The sequence below is a fragment of the Tasmannia lanceolata genome, unplaced genomic scaffold (genome assembly GCF_043159265.1).
Source record: "Tasmannia lanceolata isolate RefF3 unplaced genomic scaffold, GAP_Taslan_0.1 ptg000003l, whole genome shotgun sequence".
NCBI lineage: Eukaryota > Viridiplantae > Streptophyta > Magnoliopsida > Canellales > Winteraceae > Tasmannia > Tasmannia lanceolata.
The window spans coordinates 28,571,995-28,585,508 of record NW_027518680.1 but is presented as its reverse complement, the minus strand read 5'-3'; the positions used below and the strand labels follow the sequence as shown (position 1 = coordinate 28,585,508).

The window sequence follows — 13,514 nt, the reverse complement described above, 5'->3', positions numbered from 1 at the left end:
ACGGCTGTCATTGCGCGATTAAAATCTTCCCGAGTACCCCCGAATCAATATAAGAATCGCCACGATCTGACGGGCGGATCAAAAGTTATCGTCGGAACAATATTTGTGCACCAAGGGTAGCTTACGGCCACTAAACACCTTCCGACCGGATTCATTACTCGCATCCACTAGTACACTCATCCGCTATAGCCTGTACGTCACTGAATCTAAACAAACCCCCGCTATAATTTGACCGCAAATGAAATGTCAGAACGAATTCCGTTTATCGAATCAAACGACACTATCACCCCGCCATAATAAAGACCGGACGTATTTGAATTCACCATCTGGAAGAAAATAAAAAGATCCGAACCGAAACGTAGGAGGCGTAGCACTAAAAGTGCGTTCCAGTTCGCATCGATGTTCCAGAACCGAAAGATTGTTCGAAAAAAGTGGTAGATAGCCGAAAAAAGTGACAGGGGTGCAACACGAGGACTTCCGAGGAGGTCACCCATCCTAGTACTACTCTCGCCCAAGCACGTTTAACTTCGGAGTTCTGATGGGATCCAGTGCATTTGTGCTGGTATGATCGCACCCAGCATGCCTCTCCATTGTTAAAGTAATAAAGAGTTTCCACTCGCATTGTCGTACGAAGTCCGTTTAAATGAAAGTGCGAAAAAATCCGGCTAGATAACATCGGATGGACGATCCGAGCATGTCGGGAAGCTGGATGACCGCCAGGGCTGTTATCGTGCGATGAATCTTCCCGAGTAGCCACGAATCAATATAAGAATCGCCACGATCTGACGGGCGGATCAAAAGTTATCGTCGGAACGATATTTGTGCACCAAGGGTAGCTCACGGCCAGTAAACACCTTCCGACATGATTCATGACTCGCATCCACTAGTACACTCATCCGCTATAGCCTGTACGTCACTGAATCTAAACAAACCCCCGCTATAATTTGACCGCAAATGAAATGTCAGAACGAATTCCGTTTATCGAATCAAACGACACTATCACCCCGCCATAATAAAGACCGGACGTATTTGAATTCACCATCCGGAAGAAAATAAAAAGATCCGAACCGAAACGTAGGAGGCGTCGCACTAAACGTGCGTTCCAGTTCGCATCGATGTTCCAGAACCGAAAGATTGTTCGAAAAAAGTGGTAGATAGCCGAAAAAAGTGACAGGGGTGCAACACGAGGACTTCCCAGGAGGTCACCCATCCTAGTACTACTCTCGCCCAAGCACGCTTAACTTCGGAGTTCTGATGGGATCCAGTGCATTTGTGCTGGTATGATCGCACCCAGCATGCCTCTCCATTGCCAAAGTAATAAAGAGTTTCCACTCGCATTGTCGTACGAAGTCCGTTTAAATGAAAGTGCGAAAAAACCCTGCTAGATGACATCGGATGGACGATCCGAGCATGTCGGGAAGCCGGATGACCGCCAGGACTGTCATCGCGCGATGAATCTTCCCGAGTACCCCCGAATCAATATAAGAATCGCCACGATCTGACGGGCGGATCAAAAGTTATCGTCGGAACGATATTTGTGCACCAAGGTTAGCTCACGGCCAGTAAACACCTTCCGACCGGATTCATGACTCGCATCTACTAGTACACTCATCCGCTATAGCCTGTACGTCACTGAATCTAAACAAACCCCCGCTATAATTTGACCGCAAATGAAATGTCAGAACGAATTCCGTTTATCGAATCAAACGACACTATCACCCCGCCATAATAAAGACCGGACGTATTTGAATTCACCATCCGGAAGAAAATAAAAAGATCCGAACCGAAACGTAGGAGGCGTCGCACTAAACGTGCGTTTCAGTTCGCATCGATGTTCCAGAACCGAAAGATTGTTCGAAAAAAGTGGTATATAGCCGAAAAAAGTGATTGGGGTGCAACACGAGGACTTCCGAGGAGGTCACCTATCCTAGTACTACTCTCGCCCAAGCACGCTTAACTTCGGAGTTCTGATGGGATCCAGTGCATTTGTGCTGTTATGATCGCACCCAGCATGCCTCTCCATTGTCAAAGTAATAAAGAGTTTCCACTCGCATTGTCGTACGAAGTCCGTTTAAATGAAAGTGCAAAAAAATCCGGCTAGATAACATCTGATGGACGATCCGAGCATGTCGGGAAGCTGGATCACAGCCAGGGCTGTTATTGCGCGATGAATCTTCCCGAGTAGCCACGAATCAATATAAGAATCGCCACGATCTGACGGGCGGATCAAAAGTTATCGTCGGAACGATATTTGTGCACCAAGGGTAGCTCACGGCCAGTAAACACCTTCCGACCGGATTCATGACTCGCATCCACTAGTACACTCATCCGCTATAGCCTGTACGTCACTGAATCTAAACAAACCCCCGCTATAATTTGACCGCAAATGAAATGTCAGAACGAATTCCGTTTATCGAATCAAACGACACTATCACCCCGCCATAATAAAGACCGGACGTCTTTGAATTCACCATCCGGAAGAAAATAAAAAGATCCGAACCGAAACGTAGGAGGCGACACACTAAACGTGCGTTTCAGTTCGCATCGATGTTCCAGAACCGAAAGATTGTTCGAAAAAAGTGGTAGATAGCCGAAAAAAGTGACAGGGGTGCAACACGAGGACTTCCCAGGAGGTCACCCATCCTAGTACTACTCTCGCCCAAGCACGCTTAACTTCGGAGTTCTGATGGGATCCAGTGCATTTGTGCTGGTATGATCGCACCCAGCATGCCTCTCCATTGCCAAAGTAATAAAGAGTTTCCACTCGCATTGTCGTACGAAGTCCGTTTAAATGAAAGTGCGAAAAAACCCTGCTAGATGACATCGGATGGACGATCCGAGCATGTCGGGAAGCCGGAGGACCGCCAGGGCTGTCATCGCGCGATGAATCTTCCCGAGTACCCCCGAATCAATATAAGAATCGCCACGATCTGACGGGCGGATCAAAAGTTATCGTCGGAACGATATTTGTGCACCAAGGGTAGCTCACGGCCAGTAAACACCTTCCGACCGGATTCATGACTCGCATCCACTAGAACACTCATCCGCTATAGCCTGTACGTCACTGAATCTAAACAAACCCCCGCTATAATTAGACCGCAAATGAAATGTCAGAACGAATTCCGTTTATCGAATCAAACGACACTACTACCCCGCCATAATAAAGACCGGACGTATTTGAATTCACCATCCGGCTTCCCGTATATAAAAAGATCCGAACCGAAACGTAGGAGGCGTCGCACTAAACGTGAGTTTCAGTTCGCATCGATGTTCCAGAACCGAAAGATTGTTCGAAAAAAGTGGTAGATAGCCGAAAAAAGTGACAGGGGTGCAACACGAGGACTTCCCAGGAGGTCACCCATCCTAGTACTACTCTCGCCCAAGCACGCTTAACTTCGGAGTTCTGATGGGATCCAGTGCATTTGTGCTGGTATGATCGCACCCAGCATGCCTCTCCATTGTCAAAGTAATAAAGAGTTTCCACTCGCATTGTCGTACGAAGTCCGTTTAAATGAAAGTGCGAAAAAATCCTGCTAGATGACATCGGATGGACGATCCGAGCATGTCGGGAAGCTGGATGACCGCCAGGGCTGTTATCGCGCGATGAATCTTCCCGAGTACCCCCGAATCAATATAAGAATCGCCACGATCTGACGGGCGGATCAAAAGTTATCGTCGGAACGATATTGGTGCACCACGGGTAGCTCACGGCCAGTAAACACCTTCCGACCGGATTCATGACTCGCATCCACTAGTACACTCATCCGCTATAGCCTGTACGTCACTGAATCTAAACAAACCCCCGCTATAATTTGACCGCAAATGAAATGTCAGAACGAATTCCGTTTATCGAATCAAACGACAATATCACCCCGCCATAATAAAGACCGGACGTCTTTGAATTCACCATCCGGAAGAAAATAAAAAGATCCGAACCGAAACGTATGAGGCGACGCACTAAACGTGCGTTTCAGTTCGCATCGATGTTCCAAAACCGAAAGATTGTTCGAAAAAAGTGGTAGATAGCCGAAAAAAGTGACAGGGGTGCAACACGAGGACTTCCCAGGAGGTCACCCATCCTAGTACTACTCTCGCCCAAGCACGCTTAACTTCGGAGTTCTAATGGGATCCAGTGCATTTGTGCTGGTATGATCGCACCCAGCATGCCTCTCCATTGTCAAAGTAATAAAGAGTTTCCACTCGCATTGTCGTACGAAGTCCGTTTAAATGAAAGTGCGAAAAAATCCTGCTAGATGACATCGGATGGACGATCCGAGCATGTCGGGAAGCTGGATGACCGCCACGGCTGTCATTGCGCGATTAAAATCTTCCCGAGTACCCCCGAATCAATATAAGAATCGCCACGATCTGACGGGCGGATCAAAAGTTATCGTCGGAACGATATTTGTGCACCAAGGTTAGCTCACGGCCAGTAAACACCTTCCGACCGGATTCATGACTCGCATCTACTAGTACACTCATCCGCTATAGCCTGTACGTCACTGAATCTAAACAAACCCCCGCTATAATTTGACCGCAAATGAAATGTCAGAACGAATTCCGTTTATCGAATCAAACGACACTATCACCCCGCCATAATAAAGACCGGACGTATTTGAATTCACCATCCGGAAGAAAATAAAAAGATCCGAACCGAAACGTAGGAGGCGTCGCACTAAACGTGCGTTTCAGTTCGCATCGATGTTCCAGAACCGAAAGATTGTTCGAAAAAAGTGGTATATAGCCGAAAAAAGTGACAGGGGTGCAACACGAGGACTTCCCAGGAGGTCACCCATCCTAGTACTACTCTCGCCCAAGCACGCTTAACTTCGGAGTTCTGATGGGATCCAGTGCATTTGTGCTGGTATGATCGCACCCAGCATGCCTCTCCATTGCCAAAGTAATAAAGAGTTTCCACTCGCATTGTCGTACGAAGTCCGTTTAAATGAAAGTGCGAAAAAATCCTGCTAGATGACACCGGATGGACTATCCGAGCATGTCGGGAAGCCGGATGACCGCCAGGGCTGTCATCGCGCGATGAATCTTCCCGAGTACCCCCGAATCAATATAAGAATCGCCACGATCTGACGGGTGGATCAAAAGTTATCGTCGGAACGATATTTGTGCGTAGCTCACGGCTAGTAAACACCTTCCGACCGGATTCATGACTCGCATCCACTAGTACACTCATCCGCTATAGCCTGTACGTCACTGAATCTAAACAAACCCCCGCTATAATTTGACCGCAAATGAAATGTTAGAACGAATTCCGTTTATCGAATCAAACGACACTATCACCCCGCCATAATAAAGACCGGACGTGTTTGAATTCACCATCCGGAAGAAAATAAAAAGATCCGAACCGAAACGTAGGAGGCGACGCACTAAACGTGCGTTTCAGTTCGCATCGATGTTCCAGAACCGAAAGATTGTTCGAAAAAAGTGGTAGATAGCCGAAAAAAGTGACAGGGGTGAAACACGAGGACTTCCGAGGAGGTCACCCATCCTAGTACTACTCTCGCCCAAGCACGCTTAACTTCGGAGTTCTGATGGGATCCAGTGCATTTGTGCTGGTATGATCGCACCCAGCATGCCTCTCCATTGTCAAAGTAATAAAGAGTTTCCACTCGCATTGTCGTACGAAGTCCGTTTAAATGAAAGTGCGAAAAAATCCTGCTAAATGACATCGGATGAACGATCCGAGCATGTCGGGAAGCCGGATGACCGCCAGGGCTGTCAATGCGCGATTAAAATCTTCCCGAGTACCCCCGAATCAATATAAGAATCGCCACGATCTGACGGGCGGATCAAAAGTTATCGTCGGAACGATATTTGTGCACCAAGGGTAGCTCACGACCAGTAAACACCTTCCGACCGGATTCATGACTCGCATCCACTAGTACACTCATCCGCTATAGCCTGTACGTCACTGAATCTAAACAAACCCCCGCTATAATTAGACCGCAAATGAAATGTCAGAACGAATTCCGTTTATCGAATCAAACGACACTATCACCCCGCCATAATAAAGACCGGACGTATTTGAATTCACCATCCGGAAGAAAATAAAAAGATCCGAACCGAAACGTAGGAGGCGTCGCACTAAACGTGAGTTTCAGTTCGCATCGATGTTCCAGAACCGAAAGATTGTTCGAAAAAAGTGGTAGATAGCCGAAAAAAGTGACAGGGGTGCAACACGAGGACTTCCCAGGAGGTCACCCATCCTAGTACTACTCTCGCCCAAGCACGCTTAACTTCGGAGTTCTGATGGGATCCAGTGCATTTGTGCTGGTATGATCGCACCCAGCATGCCTCTCCATTGTCAAAGTAATAAAGAGTTTCCACTCGCATTGTCGTACGAAGTCCGTTTAAATGAAAGAGCGAAAAAATCCTGCTAGATGACATCGGATGGACGATCCGAGCATGTCGGGAAGCTGGATGACCGCCAGGGCTGTTATCGCGCGATGAATCTTCCCGAGTACCCCCGAATCAATATAAGAATCGCCACGATCTGACGGGCGGATCAAAAGTTATCGTCGGAACGATATTTGTGCACCAAGGGTAGCTCACGGCCAGTAAACACCTTCCGACCGGATTCATGACTCGCATCCACTAGTACACTCATCCGCTATAGCCTATACGTCACTGAATCTAAACAAACCCCTGCTATAATTTGACCGCAAATGAAATGTCAGAACGAATTCCGTTTATCGAATCAAACGACACTATCACCCCGCCATAATAAAGACCGGACGTCTTTGAATTCACCATCCGGAAAAAATAAAAAGATCCGAACCGAAACGTATGAGGCGACGCACTAAACGTGCGTTTCAGTTCGCATCGATGTTCCAGAACCGAAAGATTGTTCGAAAAAAGTGGTAGATAGCCGAAAAAAGTGATAGGGGTGCAACACGAGGACTTCCCAGGAGGTCACCCATCCTAGTACTACTCTCGCCCAAGCACGCTTAACTCCGGAGTTCTGATAGGATCCAGTGCATTTGTGCTGGTATGATCGCACCCAGCATGCCTCTCCATTGTCAAAGTAATAAAGAGTTTCCACTCGCATTGTCGTACGAAGTCCGTTTAAATGAAAGTGCGAAAAAATCCTGCTAGATGACATCGGATGGACGATCCGAGCATGTCGGGAAGCCGGATGACCGCCCCGGCTGTCATTGCGCGATTAAAATCTTCCCGAGTACCCCCGAATCAATATAAGAATCGCCACGATCTGACGGGCGGATCAAAAGTTATCGTCGGAACGATATTTGTGCACCAAGGGTAGCTGACGGCCAGTAAACACCTTCCGACCGGATTTATGACTCGCATCCACTAGTACACTCATCCGCTATAGCCTGTACGTCACTGAATCTAAACAAACCCCCGCTATAATTTGACCGCAAATGAAATGTCAGAACGAATTCCGTTTATCGAATCAAACGACACTATCACCTCGCCATAATAAAGACCGGACGTCTTTGAATTCACCATCCGGAAGAAAATAAAAAGATCCGAACCGAAACGTAGGAGGCGACGCACTAAACGTGCGTTTCAGTTCGCATCGATGTTCCAGAACCGAAAGATTGTTCGAAAAAAGTGGTAGATAGCCGAAAAAAGTGACAGGGGTGCAACACGAGGACTTCGCAAGAGGTCACCCATCCTAGTACTACTCTCGCCCAAGCACGCTTAACTTCGGAGTTCGGATGGGATCCAGTGCATTTGTGCTGGTATGATCGCACCCAGCATGCCTCTCCATTGTCAAAGTAAACAAGAGTTTCCACTCGCATTGTCGTACGAAGTCCGTTTAAATGAAAGTGCGAAAAAATCCTGCTAGATGACACCGGATGGACTATCCGAGCATGTCGGGAAGCCGGATGACCGCCAGGGCTGTCATCGCGCGATGAATCTTTCCGAGCACCCCCGAATCTATATAAGAATCGCCACGATCTGACGGGCGGATCAAAAGTTATCGTCGGAACGATATTTGTGCACCAAGGGTAGCTCACGGCCAGTAAACACCTTCCGACCGGATTCATGACTCGCATCCACTAGTACACTCATCCGCTATAGCCTGTACGTCACTGAATCTAAACAAACCCCCGCTATAATTTGACCGCAAATGAAATGTCAGAACGAATTCCGTTTATCGAATCAAACGACACTATCACCCCGCCATAATAAAGACCGGACGTCTTTGAATTCACCATCCGGAAGAAAATTAAAAGATCCGAACCGAAACGTAGGAGGCGACGCACTAAACGTGCGTTTCAGTTCGCATCGATGTTCCAGAACCGAAAGATTGTTCGAAAAAAGTGGTAGATAGCCGAAAAAAGTGACAGGGGTGCAACACGAGGACTTCCCAGGAGACCCATCCTAGTAATACTCTCGCCCAAGCACGCTTAACTTCGGAGTTCTGATGGGATCCAGTGCATTTGTGCTGGTATGATCGCACCCATCATGCCTCTCCATTGTCAAAGTAATAAAGAGTTTCCACTCGCATTGTCGTACGAAGTCCGTTTAAATGAAAGTGCGAAAAAATCCTGCTAGATGACACCGGATGGACTATCCGAGCTTGTCGGGAAGCCGGATGACCGCCAGGGCTGTCATTCCGCGATGAATCTTTCCGAGCACCCCCGAATCAATAAAAGAATCGCCACGATCTGACGGGCGGATCAAAAGTTATCGTCGGAACGATATTTGTGCGTAGCTCACGGCCAGTAAACACCTTCCGACCGGATTCATGACTCGCATCCACTAGTACACTCATCCGCTATAGCCTGTACGTCACTGAATCTAAACAAACCCCCGCTATAATTTGACCGCAAATGAAATGTCAGAACGAATTCCGTTTATCGAATCAAACGACACTATCACCCCGCCATAATAAAGACCGGACGTCTTCGAATTCACCATCCGGAAGAAAATAAAAAGATCCGAACCGAAACCTAGGAGGCGACGCACTAAACGTGCGTTTCAGTTCGCATCGATATTCCAGAACCGAAAGATTGTTCGAAAAAGTGGTAGATAGCCGAAAAAAGTGACAGGGGTGCAACACGAGGACTTCCCAGGAGGTCACCCATCCTAGTACTACTCTCGCCCAAGCACGCTTAACTTCGGAGTTCTGATGGGATCCAGTGCATTTGTGCTGGTATGATCGCACCCAGCATGCCTCTCCATTGTCAAAGTAATAAAGAGTTTCCACTCGCATTGTCGTACGAAGTCCGTTTAAATGAAAGTGCGAAAAAATCCTGCTAGATGACACCGGATGGACTATCCGAGCATGTCGGGAAGCCGGATGACCGCCAGGGCTGTCATCGCGCGATAAATCTTTCCGAGTACCCCCGAATCAATATAAGAATCGCCACGATCTGACGGGCGGATCAAAAGTTATCGTCGGACCGATATTTGTGCACCAAGGGTAGTTCACGGCCAGTAAACACCTTCCGACCGGATTCATGACTCGCATCCACTAGTACACTCATCCGCTATAGCCTGTATGTCACTGAATCTAAACAAACCCCCGCTATAATTTGACCGCAAATGAAATGTCAGAACGAATTCCGTTTATCGAATCAAACGACACTATCACCCCGCCATAATAAAGACCGGACGTCTTTGAATTCACCATCCGCAAGAAAATAAAAAGATTCGAACCGAAACGTACGAGGCGACGCACTAAACGTGCGTTTCAGTTCGCATCGATGTTCCAGAACCGAAAGATTGTTCGAAAAAAGTAGTAGATAGCCGAAAAAAGTGACAGGGGTGCAACACGAGGACTTCCCCGGAGGTCACTCATCATAGTACTACTCTCGCCCAAGCACGCTTAACTTCGGAGTTCTGATGGGATCCAGTGCATTTGTGCTGGTATGATCGCACCCAGCATGCCTCTCCATTGTCAAAGTAATAAAGAGTTTCCACTCGCATTGTCGTACGAAGTCCGTTTAAATGAAAGTGCGAAAAAATCCTGCTAGATGACACCGGATGGACTATCCGAGCATGTCGGGAAGCCGGATGACCGCCAGGGCTGTCATCACGCGATAAATCTTTCCGAGTACCCCCGAATCAATATAAGAATCGCCACGATCTGACGGGCGGATCAAAAGTTATCGTCGGACCGATATTTGTGCACCAAGGGTAGTTCACGGCCAGTAAACACCTTCCAGCCGGATTCATGACTCGCATCCACTAGTACACTCATCCGCTATAGCCTGTATGTCACTGAATCTAAACAAACCCCCGCTATAATTTGACCGCAAATGAAATGTCAGAACGAATTCCGTTTATCGAATCAAACGACACTATCACCCCGCCATAATAAAGACCGGACGTCTTTGAATTCACCATCCGGAAGAAAATAAAAAGATCCGAACCGAAACGTAGGAGGCGACGCACTAAACGTGCGTTTCAGTTCGCATCGATGTTCCAGAACTGAAAGATTTTTCGAAAAAAGTGGTAGATAGCCGAAAAAAGTGACAGGGGTGCAACACGAGGACTTCCCAGGAGGTCACCCATCATAGTACTACTCTCGCCCAAGCACGCTTAACTTCGGAGTTCTGATGGGATCCAGTGCATTTGTGCTGGTATGATCGCACCCAGCATGCCTCTCCATTGTCAAAGTAATAAAGAGTTTCCACTCGCATTGTCGTACGAACTCCGTTTAAATGAAAGTGCGAAAAAATCCTGCTAGATGACACCGGATGGACGATCCGAGCATGTCGGGAAGCCGGGTGACCGCCAGGGCTGTCAACGCGCGATGAATCTTCCCGAGTATCCCCGAATCAATATAAGAATCGCCACGATCTGACGGGCGGATCAAAAGTTATCGTCGGAACGATATTTGTGCACCAAGGGTAGCTCACGGCCAGTAAACACCTTCCGACCGGATTCATTACTCGCATCCACTAGTACACTCATCCGCTATAGCCTGTACGTCACTGAATCTAAACAAACCCCCGCTATAATTTGACCGCAAATGAAATGTCAGAACGAATTCCGTTTATCGAATCAAACGATACTATCACCCCGCCATAATAAAGACCGGACGTCTTTGAATTCACCATCCGGAAGAAAATTAGAAGATCCGAACCGAAACGTAGGAGGCGACGCACTAAACGTGCGTTTCAGTTCGCATCGATGTTCCAGAACCGAAAGATTGTTCGAAAAAAGTGGTAGATAGCCGAAAAAAGTGACAGGGGTGCAACACGAGGACTTCCCAGGAGGTCACCCATCCTAGTTCTACTCTCGCCCAAGCACGCTTAACTTCGGAGTTCTGATGGGATCCAGTGCATTTGTGCTGTTATGAACGCAACCAGCATGCCTCTCCATTGTCAAAGTAATAAAGAGTTTCCACTCGCATTGTCGTACGAAGTCCGTTTAAATGAAAGTGCGAAAAAATCCTGCTAGATGAAACCGAATGGACGATCCGAGCATGTCGGGAAGCCGGATGACCGCCAAGGCTGTCCGCGCACGATGATTCTTCCCGAGTACCCCCGAATCAATATAAGAATCGCCACGATCTGACGGGCGGATCAAAAGTTATCGTCGGAACGATATTTGTGCACCAAGGGTAGCTCACGGCCAGTAAACACCTTCCGACCGGATTCATTACTCGCATCCACTAGTACACTCATCCGCTATAGCCTGTACGTCACTGAATCTAAACAAAACCCCGCTATAATTTGACCGCAAATGAAATGTCAGAACAAATTCCGTTTATCGAATCAAACGACACTATCACCCCGCCATAATAAAGACCGGACGTATTTGAATTAACCATCCGGAAGAAAACAAAAAGATCCGAACCGAAACCTAGGAGGCGTCGCGCTGAACGTGCATTTCAGTTCGCATCGACGTTCTAGAACCGAAAGATTGTTCGAAAAAAGTGGTAGATAGCCGAAAAAAGTGACACGGGTGCAACACGAGGACTTCCCAGGAGGTCACCCATCCTAGTAATACTCTCGCCCAAGCACGCTTAACTTCGGAGTTCTGATGGGATCCAGTGCATTTGTGCTGGTATGATCGCACCCAGCATGCCTCTCCATTGTCAAAGTAATAAAGAATTTCCACTCGCATTGTCGTACGAAGTCCGTTTAAATGAAAGTGCGAAAAAATCCTGCTAGATGACACCGGATGGACGATCCGAGCATGTCGGGAAGCCGGATGACCGCCAGGGCTGTCATTGCGCGATGAATCTTCCCGAGTACCCCCGAATCAATATAAGAATCGCCACGATCTGACGGGCGGATCAAAAGTTATCGTCGGAACGATATTTGTGCACCAAGGGTAGCTGACGGCCAGTAAACACCTTCCAACCGGATTCATGACTCGCATCCACTAGTACACTCATCCGCTATAGCCTGTACGTCACTGAATCTAAACAAACCCCCGCTATAATTTGACCGCAAATGAAATGTCAGAACGAATTCCGTTTATCGAATCAAACGACACTATCACCCCTCCATAATAAAGACCGGACGTCTTTGAATTCACCATCCGGAAGAAAATAAAAAGATCCGAACCGAAACGTAGGAGGCGACGCACTAAACGTGCGTTTCAGTTCGCATCGATGTTCCAGAACCGAAAGATTGTTCGAAAAAAGTGGTAGATAGCCGAAAAAAGTGACAGGGGTGCAACACGAGGACTTCCCAAGAGGTCACCCATCCTAGTACTACTCTCGCCGAAGCACGCTTAACTTCGGAGTTCGGATGGGATCCAGTGCATATGTGCTGGTATGATCGCACCCAGCATGCCTCTCCATTGTCAAAGTAATAAAGAGTTTCCACTCGCATTGTCGTACGAAGTCCGTTTAAATGAAAGTGCGAAAAAATCCTGCTAGATGACACCGGATGAACTATCCGAGCATGTCGGGAAGCCGGATGACCGCCATGGCTGTCATCGCGCGATGAATCTTTCCGAGCACCCCCGAATCAATATAAGAATCGCCACGATCTGACGGGCGGATCAAAAGTTATCGTCGGAACGATATTTGTGCACCAAGGGTAGCTGACGGCCAGTAAACACCTTCCGACCGGATTCATGACTCGCATCCACTAGTACACTCATCCGCTATAGCCTGTACGTCACTGAATCTAAACAAACCCCCGCTATAATTTGACCGCAAATGAAATGTCAGAACGAATTCCGTTTATCGAATCAAACGACACTATCACCCCGCCATAATAAAGACCGGACGTCTTTGAATTCACCATCCGGAAGAAAATAAAAAGATTCGAACCGAAACGTAGGAGGCGATGCACTAAACGTGCGTTTCAGTTCGCATCGATGTTCGAGAACCGAAAGATTGTTCGAAAAAAGTGGTAGATAGCCGAAAAAAGTGACAGGGGTGCAACACGAGGACTTCCAAGGAGGTCACCCATCCTAGTACTACTCTCGCCCAAGCACGCTTAACTTCGGAGTTCTGATGGGATCCAGTGCATTTGTGCTGTTATGATCGCACCCAGCATGCCTCTCCATTGTCAAAGTAATAAAGAGTTTCCACTCGCATTGTCGTACGAAGT

At 47.6% G+C, this 13,514-nt stretch overlaps 19 non-coding genes across 19 annotated transcripts; all 19 read right to left on the bottom strand.

Moving 5' to 3' along the window:
• Nucleotides 1–457: 457 nt before the first annotated feature.
• LOC143874046 (5S ribosomal RNA) lies at nucleotides 458–576 on the bottom strand. The gene has a single exon (XR_013248736.1). It is a non-coding gene; the product is annotated as a 5S ribosomal RNA (ribosomal RNA).
• A 597-nt stretch (nucleotides 577–1,173) lies between these two features.
• On the bottom strand, nucleotides 1,174–1,292 carry LOC143870771 (5S ribosomal RNA). Its single transcript, XR_013245553.1, has one exon. It is a non-coding gene; the product is annotated as a 5S ribosomal RNA (ribosomal RNA).
• A 597-nt stretch (nucleotides 1,293–1,889) lies between these two features.
• Nucleotides 1,890–2,008, bottom strand: LOC143875054 (5S ribosomal RNA). The gene has a single exon (XR_013249718.1). It is a non-coding gene; the product is annotated as a 5S ribosomal RNA (ribosomal RNA).
• A 597-nt stretch (nucleotides 2,009–2,605) lies between these two features.
• On the bottom strand, nucleotides 2,606–2,724 carry LOC143870758 (5S ribosomal RNA). The gene has a single exon (XR_013245540.1). It is a non-coding gene; the product is annotated as a 5S ribosomal RNA (ribosomal RNA).
• Nucleotides 2,725–3,325: 601 nt separating this feature from the next.
• LOC143870747 (5S ribosomal RNA) lies at nucleotides 3,326–3,444 on the bottom strand. Its single transcript, XR_013245529.1, has one exon. It is a non-coding gene; the product is annotated as a 5S ribosomal RNA (ribosomal RNA).
• Nucleotides 3,445–4,041: 597 nt separating this feature from the next.
• On the bottom strand, nucleotides 4,042–4,160 carry LOC143873092 (5S ribosomal RNA). The gene has a single exon (XR_013247814.1). It is a non-coding gene; the product is annotated as a 5S ribosomal RNA (ribosomal RNA).
• A 599-nt stretch (nucleotides 4,161–4,759) lies between these two features.
• Nucleotides 4,760–4,878, bottom strand: LOC143870735 (5S ribosomal RNA). Its single transcript, XR_013245517.1, has one exon. It is a non-coding gene; the product is annotated as a 5S ribosomal RNA (ribosomal RNA).
• A 590-nt stretch (nucleotides 4,879–5,468) lies between these two features.
• On the bottom strand, nucleotides 5,469–5,587 carry LOC143874692 (5S ribosomal RNA). The gene has a single exon (XR_013249364.1). It is a non-coding gene; the product is annotated as a 5S ribosomal RNA (ribosomal RNA).
• A 599-nt stretch (nucleotides 5,588–6,186) lies between these two features.
• Nucleotides 6,187–6,305, bottom strand: LOC143870724 (5S ribosomal RNA). The gene has a single exon (XR_013245506.1). It is a non-coding gene; the product is annotated as a 5S ribosomal RNA (ribosomal RNA).
• Nucleotides 6,306–6,901: 596 nt separating this feature from the next.
• On the bottom strand, nucleotides 6,902–7,020 carry LOC143874546 (5S ribosomal RNA). Its single transcript, XR_013249222.1, has one exon. It is a non-coding gene; the product is annotated as a 5S ribosomal RNA (ribosomal RNA).
• A 599-nt stretch (nucleotides 7,021–7,619) lies between these two features.
• Nucleotides 7,620–7,738, bottom strand: LOC143873371 (5S ribosomal RNA). The gene has a single exon (XR_013248082.1). It is a non-coding gene; the product is annotated as a 5S ribosomal RNA (ribosomal RNA).
• A 597-nt stretch (nucleotides 7,739–8,335) lies between these two features.
• Nucleotides 8,336–8,451, bottom strand: LOC143875216 (5S ribosomal RNA). Its single transcript, XR_013249873.1, has one exon. It is a non-coding gene; the product is annotated as a 5S ribosomal RNA (ribosomal RNA).
• A 589-nt stretch (nucleotides 8,452–9,040) lies between these two features.
• Nucleotides 9,041–9,159, bottom strand: LOC143870712 (5S ribosomal RNA). Its single transcript, XR_013245494.1, has one exon. It is a non-coding gene; the product is annotated as a 5S ribosomal RNA (ribosomal RNA).
• A 597-nt stretch (nucleotides 9,160–9,756) lies between these two features.
• On the bottom strand, nucleotides 9,757–9,875 carry LOC143874705 (5S ribosomal RNA). The gene has a single exon (XR_013249376.1). It is a non-coding gene; the product is annotated as a 5S ribosomal RNA (ribosomal RNA).
• A 597-nt stretch (nucleotides 9,876–10,472) lies between these two features.
• LOC143873025 (5S ribosomal RNA) lies at nucleotides 10,473–10,591 on the bottom strand. The gene has a single exon (XR_013247749.1). It is a non-coding gene; the product is annotated as a 5S ribosomal RNA (ribosomal RNA).
• Nucleotides 10,592–11,188: 597 nt separating this feature from the next.
• LOC143875218 (5S ribosomal RNA) lies at nucleotides 11,189–11,307 on the bottom strand. Its single transcript, XR_013249875.1, has one exon. It is a non-coding gene; the product is annotated as a 5S ribosomal RNA (ribosomal RNA).
• Nucleotides 11,308–11,904: 597 nt separating this feature from the next.
• Nucleotides 11,905–12,023, bottom strand: LOC143874519 (5S ribosomal RNA). The gene has a single exon (XR_013249196.1). It is a non-coding gene; the product is annotated as a 5S ribosomal RNA (ribosomal RNA).
• A 597-nt stretch (nucleotides 12,024–12,620) lies between these two features.
• On the bottom strand, nucleotides 12,621–12,739 carry LOC143874637 (5S ribosomal RNA). The gene has a single exon (XR_013249310.1). It is a non-coding gene; the product is annotated as a 5S ribosomal RNA (ribosomal RNA).
• A 597-nt stretch (nucleotides 12,740–13,336) lies between these two features.
• Nucleotides 13,337–13,455, bottom strand: LOC143874683 (5S ribosomal RNA). Its single transcript, XR_013249354.1, has one exon. It is a non-coding gene; the product is annotated as a 5S ribosomal RNA (ribosomal RNA).
• Nucleotides 13,456–13,514: the final 59 nt, after the last annotated feature.